The sequence below is a fragment of the Cryptomeria japonica genome, unplaced genomic scaffold (assembly GCF_030272615.1).
Source record: "Cryptomeria japonica unplaced genomic scaffold, Sugi_1.0 HiC_scaffold_341, whole genome shotgun sequence".
Lineage (NCBI taxonomy): Eukaryota > Viridiplantae > Streptophyta > Pinopsida > Cupressales > Cupressaceae > Cryptomeria > Cryptomeria japonica.
The window spans coordinates 130001-141748 of record NW_026729163.1 but is presented as its reverse complement, the minus strand read 5'-3'; the positions used below and the strand labels follow the sequence as shown (position 1 = coordinate 141748).

The window sequence follows — 11748 nt, the reverse complement described above, 5'->3', positions numbered from 1 at the left end:
CAGATAGTTCCGAGGCGGCCGAGGAGCCTCACCGCATAGCAATCGGGGTGCGAGGCGAGGGATGCGGCGAGAAGGACCCAACGGCTAGACGGAAGAGGCTTCAGGGCCGCCTCGGAATGGTCCAAGCATCGGACGCGCTTGGGGCGACTACCAGTGACAACCCCTTATCCCGCGACGCGTCCGATACACAGATAGTTCCGAGGCGGCCGAGGAGCCTCACCGCATAGCAATCGGGGTGCGAGGCGAGGGATGCGGCGAGAAGGACCCAACGGCTAGACGGAAGAGGCTTCAGGGCCGCCTCGGAATGGTCCAAGCATCGGACGCGCTTGGGGCGACTACCGTTGCCAACCCCTTATCCCGCGATGCGTCTGATACACAGATAGTTCCGAGGCGGCCGAGGAGCCTCACCGCATAGCAATCGGGTTGCGAGGCAGATTATTGGGAAGGGAACCCCCTGGGATGCGGCTCAAGCAGTGCCCAAAGGGACTGGAATGCGGAATCACATCGAGAGACCCAAATGCTATACGAGGGCTCAAATCGAATTATCGATTTGGCCACGACATGGACGCATCGGAACGACTACCTTTGCCGAACCACTCGCAATTGCATCCATACCGAAACCAATAGACATTTCCGTTAGAGCCCTCGCATAGCATTCGGGAATCTCGCATGCCCCTCTAAATCGACCAATGCTGGCGCTCAATGAAAATCCGAGCGCTACCACCGTTCGAGCGCCAGCATTGGTCGAGTTAGAGGGGCACGGGGGAGAATGCTCCAGTCAACACCTCCCCTATATAAGTTATTTGTCCGATTCTCGCACAACCGTAGTCTGCCTCGTCGAATCAAACAACGGTCCCAGATTCCGACTTCCGTTCCGTAGAGACCCAAAAGCTAGATGGAGGCTCGCAAGAAAGAGAGTCGGCGCATAGCAATCGGGTTTCTCGAACGTTTAGGGACCGAGCTCACTTGCGGATAGGGCAAAATCCGCCAAGCAACCCAAAAGCTAGACGGGGGCTCGAATCGAATCGCCTAGGCGGCCACAACAACGACGTGTTGGATCGACTACCAGTGCCAAACCATTCAGCAAGACTAGTCTGTGTCGAGGCCGGATAGAGATTCTCAGAGAGCGCTCGCATAGCATTTAGGAGACCTGCCGCGTCCCTCACACTCGACAAATGGTGGTGCACGTTTATAAATCCGAGCGATCCCAACCCTTTCAAGCACCAACATCGGTCGAGATAGAGGGGCACGGAGGGGGCTGCGTGAGACAACACAGTCCCCTATATAAGTTATTTGTCCGATTCTCACACATCCGAAGAATGGTCATCAAATCGGACAACAGCCCAAACTTCCGACTTCCGTCCCAGAAAGCCCAAGAGCTATCTAAAACGTTCATGGCCGGAACTCGATCGCGGCTATACCAGTCCGCCAAGCAACCCAAAAGCTAGACTGGAGCTCTAGTCGAATCACCTCTGTGGCCATTGCAAGGACGTGTTGGAGCGACTACCATTGCCGAACCATTCCGCAGGTCGAGTCCATACCAAGGCCGCATAGAGATTCACGATGAGCTCCTGCATAGCAATCAGGAGACTTGCCGTGTCCATCACAATCGATAAATCCTGGTGCAAGATTTTTGCATCCGAGCGCTCCAACCAGTCGAGCACCAGCATCAATCGACATAAACGGGCACGGGGGGAGGATGCTCGAGAACACTACCTCCCCTATATAAGTTATTTGTCCGATTCTCAAGCAGCCGAAGTCTGGTCATCGAATCGGGTCAAAGACCACAACTTCCGACTTTACCCACAATGCAAGTCATCGAATCGAACATCGGCCCCCGAGTCGGACTCCATGCGTATGTCAGGTCATCGGACCCAAATTCCGCCTTCCTGCGCATGGCGGGCCATCAATATCAACTCGGTCATCGGACCCAAACTCCGCCTTTTTGCGTATGGCACGCCTTCAAATCGGTCATCGGACCCAAATTCCGCCTTCCTGTGCATGGCGGGCCATCAACATCAACTCGGTCATCGGACCCAAATTCCGCCTTTCTGCGCATGGCACGCCATCAACTCGGTCATCGGACCCAAATTCCGCCTTCCTGCGCATGGCAGGTCATCGGACACAAATTCAGACCTCGCCAATATGCCTACGTATCGAATCGGTCATCGGACCCAACTTCCGACTTCATCCATACTGTAGGGTCTTTGAGGTTGGCGCGGTGCGCTCAACCCAGGGAGTCGACCCATCGAAGCATACACCTCCCCTATATAAGCTATTTGTCCGATTCCCACACCTGTGTAGTTTGCACCTCTGACCAGGACATCGACCCCAACTTCCGAACTCGACTGCAACGACGGCACCAGCGCCTTGGTGCGCACCTTGCGACGCACAGTCCCAACATTCGCCTTCCTGCACATGGCAGGTCATCGGACCCAAATTCCGACCTCGCGAGTATGCCTACATATCGAATCGGTCATCGGACCCAACTTCCGACTTCATCCATACCGTAGGGTCTTTGAGGTTGGCGCGGTGCGCTCAACCCGGGGAGTCGACCCAACGAAGCATACACCTCCCCTATATAAGCTATTTGTCCGATTCCCACACCTGTGTAGTTTGCACCTCCGATCAAGACATCGACCCCAACTTCCGAACTCGCCTCCAACGACCGAACCAGCGCCTTGGTGCGCACCTTGCAACGCACAGTGCCAACATTCGCCTTCCTGCACGTGGCAGGTCATCGGACCCAAATTCCGACCTCGCGAGTATGCCTACATATCGAATCGGTCATCGGACCCAACTTCCGACTTCATCCATACCGTAGGGTCTTTGAGGTTGGCGCGGTGCGCTCAACCCGGGGAGTCGACCCAACGAAGCATACACCTCCCCTATATAAGCTATTTGTCCGATTCCCACACCTGTGTAGCTTGCACCTCCGATCAGGACATCGACCCCAACTTCCGAACTCGACTAAAAAGACCGCACCAGCGCCTTGGTGTGCACCTTGCAACGCACAGTGTCAACATTCGCCTTCCTGCACATGGCAGGTCATCGGACCCAAATTCCGACCTCATGAGCATACCTACTAATCGAATTGGTCATCGGACCCAACTTCCGACTTCATCCATACCGTAGGGTCTTTGAGGTTGGCGCGGTGCGCTCAACCTGGGGAGTCGACCCATCGAAGCATACACCTCCCCTATATAAGCTATTTGTCCGATTCCGACACCTGTGTAGTTTGCACCTCCGCTCAGGACATCGACCCCAACTTCCGAACTCGCCTGCAACGACCGAACCAGCGCCTTGGTGCGCACCAAAAGTGCGCACTTTTGGAGGGCACTTTTGTGCGCTCCAAAGGTGCGCACTTTTGGAGGGCACTTTTCTGCGCTCCAAAGGTGCGCACTTTTGGAGGGCACTTTTTGGAGGGCACTTTTCTGCGCTCCAAAGGTGCGCACTTTTGGAGGGCACTTTTTGGAGGGCACTTTTCTGCGCTCCAAAGGTGCGCACTTTTGGAGGGCACTTTTTGGAGGGCACTTTTCTGCGCTCCAAAGGTGCGCACTTTTGGAGGGCACTTTTTGGAGGGCACTTTTCTGCGCTCCAAAGGTGCGCACTTTTGGAGGGCACTTTTTGGAGGGCACTTTTCTGCGCTCCAAAGGTGCGCACTTTTGGAGGGCACTTTTCTGCGCTCCAAAGGTGCGCACTTTTGGAGGGCACTTTTTGGAGGGCACTTTTCTGCGCTCCAAAGGTGCGCACTTTTGGAGGGCACTTTTCTGCGCTCCAAAGGTGCGCACTTTTGGAGGGCACTTTTTGGAGGGCACTTTTCTGCGCTCCAAAGGTGCGCACTTTTGGAGGGCACTTTTGTGCACTCCAAAGGTGCGCACTTTTGGAGGGCACTTTTCCTGTGCTCCAAAGGTGCACACCTAGGTGAGCACCTTCGACCACACCTTGTAGCACACCAAACTCTGACTTTCGACTTCATCCGCAATGCAGGGTCTTTGAGGTTGGCGCAATGCGCACAACCAGGGGAGTCGACCCATCAAACCCAACACCTCCCCTATATAAGCTATTTGTCTGATTCTCATACATGCGTAGCCTGCAGGAGCAATTAGGACATCGACCCCAACTTTCGGCTTCTAAACGAAAACAAGGTCTTTGAGGTTGGTGTAATGCGAACAACTAGGGGAGTCAACCCATCAAACCCAACACCTCCCCTATATAAGCTATTTGTCTGATTCTCATACATGTGTAGTCTACAGGAGCAATTAGGACATCGACCCCAACTTTTGACTTCTTAACGAAAACAAGGTCTTTGAGGTTGACGTAATGCGCACAACCAGGGGAGTCGACCCATCAAACCCAACACCTCCCCTATATAAGCTATTTGTCCGATTCTCATACATGTGTAGCCTGCAGGAGCCATTAGGACATTGACCCCAACTTTTGACTTCTTAACGAAAACAAGGTCTTTGAGGTTGGCGTAATGCGCACAACCAAGGGAGTTGACCCATCAAACCCAACACCTCCCCTATATAAGCTATTTGTCTGATTCTCATACATGTGTAGCCTGCAACAACGATTAGGACATCCACCCCAACTTCTGAATTCGTCTGCGTTGACCGCACCAAAGGTGCACGCCTTGGTGCTCACCAAAATCCGACTTCCGACTTCTTCTGCTATGCGGGGTCTTTGAGGTTGGCGCAGTGCGCACAACCAGGGGAGTCAACCCACCGAATGCAACACCTCCCCTATATAAGCTATTTGTCTGATTCTCATACATGCGTAGACTGCAGCAATGATTAGGACATCCACCCCAACTTTTGACTTCTTAAACAAGACAGGGTCTTTGAAGTTGGTGCAGTGCACACAACCAGGGGAGTCGACCCATCAAACGCAACACCTCCCCTATATAAAGCTATTTGTCCGATTCTCATACGTGTAGTCTGCAGCAGCGATTAGGACATCGACCCCAACTTCCGAATTCGTTTGCATTGACCGCACCAAAGGTGCACGCCTTGGTGTGCACCCTGGAGTGCACTTTGGTGCTCACCTCGGTGCACACTTTGGTGTGCACCTCGGTGTGCACCAAAGGTGCGCACCTTGGAGCGCACCAAAGGTGTACACTTTGGAGCGCACCACATAGGGTCTTTGAGAGGTTGGCGCAGTGCGCACACCAAGGTGGGTGTTGAGGTGCGTGCCGAGGTGGGTGGGTGCTAGGGTGCGCTCCATGGTGGGTGCCAGGGTGGGTGCGTGCTAGGGTGGATTCCAAAGAGGGTCATAGGGTGGGTGCCAAGGTGGGTTGGTGATATAGTGGGTTCAAAGGTGGGTACTAGGGTGGGTTCCAAGGTGGGTCACAAGTTGGGTGCCAGGATGCGTGGGTGTTAGGTTGGGTGCCAAGGTGGGCTCCTGCGTGGGTGGGTGCTAGGGTGGGTTTCAAGGTGGACGCGAGGGCGGGTGCCAAGGTGGGTAACAAGTTGGGTGTTAGGATGGGTGAGTGCTAGAGTGGGTGCCAAGGTGGGTGGGTGCTAAGGTGGATGCCAAGGTGGTTCACAGGGTGGGTGGGTTCTAGGGTGAGTTCCAAGGTGGGTCACAGGTTCAGTGCTAGGGTGGGTGTCAAGGCGGGTGTCGAGGTGCCTGGGTGCTAGGGTGTGGATGCCAATGTGGGTCATAGGGTGGGTACTAGGGTGGGCTGCAATGTGGGTGCCAAGGTGGGTAACATGCTCGGTGGGTTCTAAATTGGGTGCCAGGGTGGGTGTGCACCCACCTTGCCCGAGGTGGGTGCCAAGGTGCCAGTGTGGGTGGGTGCTAAGGTGGATGCCAAGGTGGGTGAGAAGGTGGGTGATAGGTTGAGTGGTAGGATGGGTGGGTGCCAAGATGGGTCACAGGGTGGGTGCAAGGGTGGGTAGGTGCTAGGGTTGGTGTCAGGGTGGGTGGGTGCTAGGTTGGGTTCCAAGGTGGGTGCGAGGGTGAGTGTCAAGGTGGGTCACAGGTTAGGTGCTAGGATGGGTGAGTGCTAGGGTGCAAAGGTGCCAGGGTGGGTGCTAGGATGGGTCGATGCTAGGGTGAGTGGCAAGGTGGGTCCACAAGTGTCAAGGTGGGTGCCGAGGTGGGTGCCAAGTCGGCGACTGCTATGGTGGATGCCAAGGTGGGTCACGGGGTGGGTGCCAAGTTGCTAGGTTGGGTTCCAAGGTGGGTGCCAACGTGGGTGCTAGGGTGCGTGGGTTAAAGGGTGTGTCACAACGTGGGTGCCAGGATGGGTGCGCACCCACACTGGCCAAGACGGGTGCGGGTGCAAGGTTGGGTTCCAAGCCCGGTCACAGGCTGGGTGCTAGGATGGGTGGGTGCCAAGGTGGGCACCAGGGTGGGTGCACCCACCCTGGCCAAGGTGGGTCACGGGGTGGGTCCTAGGGTGGGTAACGGGGTGGGTACTAAGGTGCGTGCCAAGGTGGGTCATAGGGTGGGTGCCAAGGTGGGCACCAGGGTGGGTGTGCACCAACCCTAGCCAGGGTAGGTCACGGGGTGGTTGTCGGGGTGGGCGTCAAGGAGCCAAGGTGGGTGGCAAGTAGCCAAGTTGCGTGCCAAGGTGGGTGTCGGGGTGGGTGCCAAGGATCCAAGGTGGGTGCCAAGGAACCAAGGTGGGTGTCTGGGTGGGTGCCGAGGTGGGAGCCAGGGTGGGTCCCAAGGTGAGTGCAAAGGTGGGTGCCAGGGTCAAGGTGAGTGCCAATGTGGGTTCCAAGGTGCCAGGGTCAGGGTGAGTGCCAATGTGGGTTCAAAGGTGCTAAGTTGGGTGCGAGGTTGGGTGCGAGGGTGGGTGGGTGCCAAGGTGTGCTAGGTGGAAGCCCGGGTGGGTCGGCATCCCATGGGTGTCGAGTTGGGTGCCTGATGGGTGCTTCTTGTCAAGTTTTAGTCGTCGGGACTCATTTCGAGCCTTAGAGGTCGTTTCTTGTCCGGTTGCCCTGTCTTCGACCTGGGAACCCAATTTTGGTCCTCGGGTCCCATTTTTTTTTGTCTCGCATCCCACTTTTGGCCTGTGGCCTTTTCGGGGTCGATTCTCGTTTTGGGCATCAGAGCATGTTTCTTCTCCTAAAACCCAATATTTGTTTATTAAGTCTCGGAACACATTTTTGTTCTCGTGGACCCATCATGGGTCTTGGAACGCATTTGTGGTCCTTGGGTCCCATTTTGCATCCCGAAACTTGTGTTTTGGTGCTTGATCCCTATTTTGGGTGCCCACCTTGCACCAAGTGCGCACCCGGGGCAAACCGAGCGCCTTGGTGCACCGGGGCAAGATCGAGCGTGCACCCGAGGCGCCCCGAACATGCACCAAGGTGCACTCGGCCCACATGTGAGCGCAGGTCGTTGCGCCCGAGGTGGTGTGTGGGCACCGCGTTGCAGACGGGACACTGCACGCACACGACGCCCCCTCCAGGTGCACGCACGTAGGCCGGGCCGGGTGCACACCCGACGCCCTAGCAAGGTGCGCGCACCCGGGCAGGGCTCACACTTGGCGAACGGGGCGCACTTCGCGAGGGAGGGTGTGCACCTCGACGGGGGTGGGTGGCCGGGGTGGATTCGCACGTGGGTCGCGGTTTGCTAAGTACACACTGCGACAAGCTCATAACGGGTGCGATCATACCAGCATTAGTGCACCGGATCCCATCAGAACTCCGCAGTTAAGCGCGCTTGGGCCGGAGTAGTACTGGGATGGGTGACCTCCCGGGAAGTCCCGGTGTTGCACCCTTTTTTAGTTTTTCGCCGGGCGTCGCAATGCTATTTGAATAAACCTTTTGCCCGTTTGCGTTCTCGTCGGGGCCGGGCCGGGCCGGGGTGCGCTGCCCGCACTACCGCGCGCGCGGGGGCGACACCGAGCGCGCACCCGAGGCGCCCCGAGCACACAGGCCACGGTGCAACCCGGGCGTTGTGCGCGCACCCCGGTGCGCCCGAGGTGCTGCGCGCGCACCCAGGTGAAATCGGTGTGCACCTCGGCCAGTGCGCGCTCGGTCGAGTCGCGCACGTTGGCCAAGGTGCACGGTGATGTTTCTTACTCTAAGGTTCCGCACCAGACGCCCGGGACAGGTGAGCGAAGCTGGGCGGGGCCGGGTGCGCGGCCGGGGCAGGTGCACGCAGCTGGAGAGAGCTTTGGAGCACACTTCGGAGCGCACCAATGATGCGCTCCATTCAAAAGTTTCCTGAAAAGGCAAAAAAAGTTGAGATTATAGAATTTCCCACTTGAGAGATTGTAAAAAAAAAAAATTTAAAATGAAGGAAACGCGGGTGCCAAGGTGTGCGCAGCCCAGCCAAGGTGTGCGCACCAAGGCGCCCACCCTGGCGAAGGTGCACGCAAGGTGCGCACCCGAGGCAAACCGGACAATTAACCCAACTTTCGACTTCGCGCGCACCTTGGAGCGCACTTCGGAGCGCTCCTTGGTGCGCACCAATCTTGGGCACCTCGGAGTGCACCATGGCGCCCACCAAGGTGCGCACCCGGGGCAAACCGAGCTCCGACTTCGTGCGCACCTTGGAGCGCACGAAAGGTGCGCACCATGGCGCCCACCAAGGTGCGCAGCCCAGCCAAGGCGTGCGCATCAAGGTGCGCACCCTGGCGAAGGTGCGCACCCGGGGCAAACCGAGCTCCGACTTCGTGCGCACCTTGGAGCGCACAAAAGGTGCGCAACCCAGCCAAGGTGTGCGCACCCCGGTCAAACCGAGCTCCGAATCGTGCGCACCAGAGGTGCACGCCATCGTGCGCACCTTGGAGCACACTTCGGAGCCCTCCTTGGTGCGCGCCGATGTTGCGCACCTCGGAGCGCACCCGGGGAAAACAATGCAATTAACCCGACTTTCGACTTCGTGGGCACCTCGGAGCGCTCTCGGGTTCGCACCTCGGAGCACACCGAGGTGCGCACCTTTGATGCGCTGCCTTCACCAATTTCCAGAAAAGGCAAGAAAACATTGAGAAGGTGTGCGCACCGAGGTGCCCACCCTGGCGAAGGTGCACGCGAGGTGCGCACCCGGGGCAAACCGGGCTCCGACTTCGTGCACGCCGCACCTTGGAGCACACTTCGGAGCGCTCCTTGGTGCGCACCAGGGCGCGCAACCCAGCCGAGGTGCCCACCCCGGCGAAGGTGCACGCGAGGTGCGCACCCGGGGCAAACCGGGCTCCGACTTCGTGCACGCCATGGTGCCCACCGCGGCGAAGGTGCACGCGAGGTGCGCACCCGGGGCAAACCGGGCTCCGACTTCGTGCACGCCGCACCTTGGAGCACACTTCGGAGCGCTCCTTGGTGCGCACCATGGTGCCCACCAGGGCGCGCAACCCCGCCGAAGGTGCACGCGAGGTGCGCACCCGGGGCAAACCGGGCTCCGACTTCGTGCACGCCGCACCTTGGAGCACACTTCGGAGCGCTCCTTGGTGCGCACCATGGTGCCCACCAGGGCGCGCAACCCCGCCGAAGGTGCACGCGAGGTGCGCACCCGGGGCAAACCGGGCTCCGACTTCGTGCACGCCATGGTGCGCACCGCGGCGAAGGTGCGCACCCGGGGCAAACCGGGCTCCGACTTCGTGCACGCCGCACCTTGGAGCACACTTCGGAGCGCTCCTTGGTGCGCACCAGGGCGCGCAACCCAGCCGAGGTGCCCACCCCGGCGAAGGTGCACGCGAGGTGCGTACCCGGGGCAAACCGGGCTCCGACTTCGTGCACGCCGCACCTTGGAGCACACTTCGGAGCGCTCCTTGGTGCGCACCATGGTGCCCACCAGGCCGCGCAACCCAGCCAAGGTGTGCGCACCAAGGTGCACGCGAGGTGCGCACCCGGGGCAAACCGGGGTCCGACTTCGTGCACGCCGCACCTTGGAGCACACATCGGGGCGCTCCCGGGTTCGCACCGGCGTTGCGCACCGTGGTGGGCACCTCGGAGCACACCAAGGTGGGCAGCGAGGTGCGCACCTTTGATGCGATGCCTTCACTAATTTCCATAAAAGGCAAAAAAAAAACGAGATTTTAAAATTTCCGTTTTGAAAGATAGTGAGAAAAAGGGAATGCTGGTGCCATCTTGAGCCCGCCCTGGTGCGCAGCCCAGCCAAGGTGTGCGCACCAAGGTGCCCACCCTGGCGAAGGTGCGCGCCCGGGCAATTAACCCAACTTCCAACTTCGCGCGCGCCAGGGTGGGAGCGCACCCAACAACCGGGCCTGGGAAGAGCCAATGCGAGAAACCCCACCAAACGCTCTGACAAAAAAAGAGGGGGCGCTCCAGTAACCCCGCTTCGGAGCGCACCCTGGGCAAACCCAGCCAAGGTGCCCACCCCGGCCAAGGTGCAGGCGAGGTGCGCACCCGGGGCAAACCGGGCTCCGACAACGTGCACGCCGCACCTTGGAGCACACTTCGTAGCGCTCCCGGGTGCGCACCTCAGAGCACACCAAGGTGGGCAGCGAGGTGCGCACCTTTGATGCGCTGCCTTCACTAATTTCCAGAAAAGGCAAAAAAAAAAGGAGATTTTAAAATTTCCGTTTTGAAAGATAGTGAAAAAAACGGAACGCGCGTGCCATCTTGAGCCCGCCCTGGTGCGCAGCCCAGGTAAGGTGCCCACCCTGGCAAAGGTGCGCACCCGGGCAATTAACCCTACTTCCGACTTCGTGCGCGCCAGGGTGGCAACCGGGCCTCGGAAGAGCCAATGCGAGAAACCCCACCAAACGCTCCGACAAAAAAAGAGGCGGCGCTCCAATAACCCCGCTTCGGAGCGCAGCCGGGGCAAACCCAGCCAAGGTGCCCACCCCGACGAAGGTGCACGCGAGGTGCGCACCCGGGGCAAACCGGGCTCCGACAACGTGCACGCAGCACCTTGGAGCACACTTCGAAGCACTCCCGGGTGCCCACCGGCGTTGCGCACCGTGGTGGGCAGCGAGGTGCGCACCTTTGATGCGCTGCCTTCACTAATTTCCAGAAAAAGGCAAAAAAAAATGAGATTTTAAAATTTCCGTTTTGAAAGATAGTGAAAAAAAAGGAACGCGGGTGCCATCTTGAGCCCGCCCTGGTGCGCAGCCCAGGCAAGGCATGCGCACCAAGGTGCCCACCCGAGGTGCACACCCGGGGCAAACCGGGCTCCGACTTCGTGCAGGCCGCACCTTGGAGCACACTTCGGAGCGCTCCTTGGTGCGCACCATGGTGCCCACCAGGGCGCGCAACCCAGCCAAGGTCTGCACACCAAGGTGCCCACCCCGGCGAAGGTGCACGCGAGGTGCGCACCCGGGGCAAACCGGGCTCCGACTTCGTGCACGCCATGGTGCCCACCGCGGCGAAGGTGCACGCGAGGTGCGCACCCGGGGCAAACCGGGCTCCGACTTCGTGCACGCCGCACCTTGGAGCACACTTCGGAGCGCTCCTTGGTGCGCACCATGGTGCCCACCAGGGCGCGCAACCCAGCCAAGGTGTGCGCACCAAGGTGCACGCGAGGTGCGCACCCGGGGCAAACCGGGGTCCGACTTCGTGCACGCCGCACCTTGGAGCACACATCGGAGCGCTCCCAGGTTCGCACCAGCGTTGCGCACCTTTGATGCGCTGCCTTCACTAATTTCCAGAAAAGGCAAAAAAAAACGAGATTTTAAAATTTCCGTTCTGAAAGATAGTGAAAAAAACGGAACGCGGGTGCCATCTTGAGCCCTTCCTGGTGCGCAGCCCAGGCAAGTTGTGCGCACCAAGGTGCCCACCCTGGCGGAGGTGCGCGCCCGGGGCAATCCGGGCTCCGACTTCGTGC

At 59.0% G+C, this 11748-nt stretch overlaps 1 non-coding gene across 1 annotated transcript; it reads left to right on the top strand.

Moving 5' to 3' along the window:
* Positions 1 to 7619: 7619 nt before the first annotated feature.
* Positions 7620 to 7738, top strand: LOC131870654 (5S ribosomal RNA). The gene has a single exon (XR_009368959.1). It is a non-coding gene; the product is annotated as a 5S ribosomal RNA (ribosomal RNA).
* The last annotated feature ends 4010 nt before the right edge of the window (positions 7739 to 11748 follow it).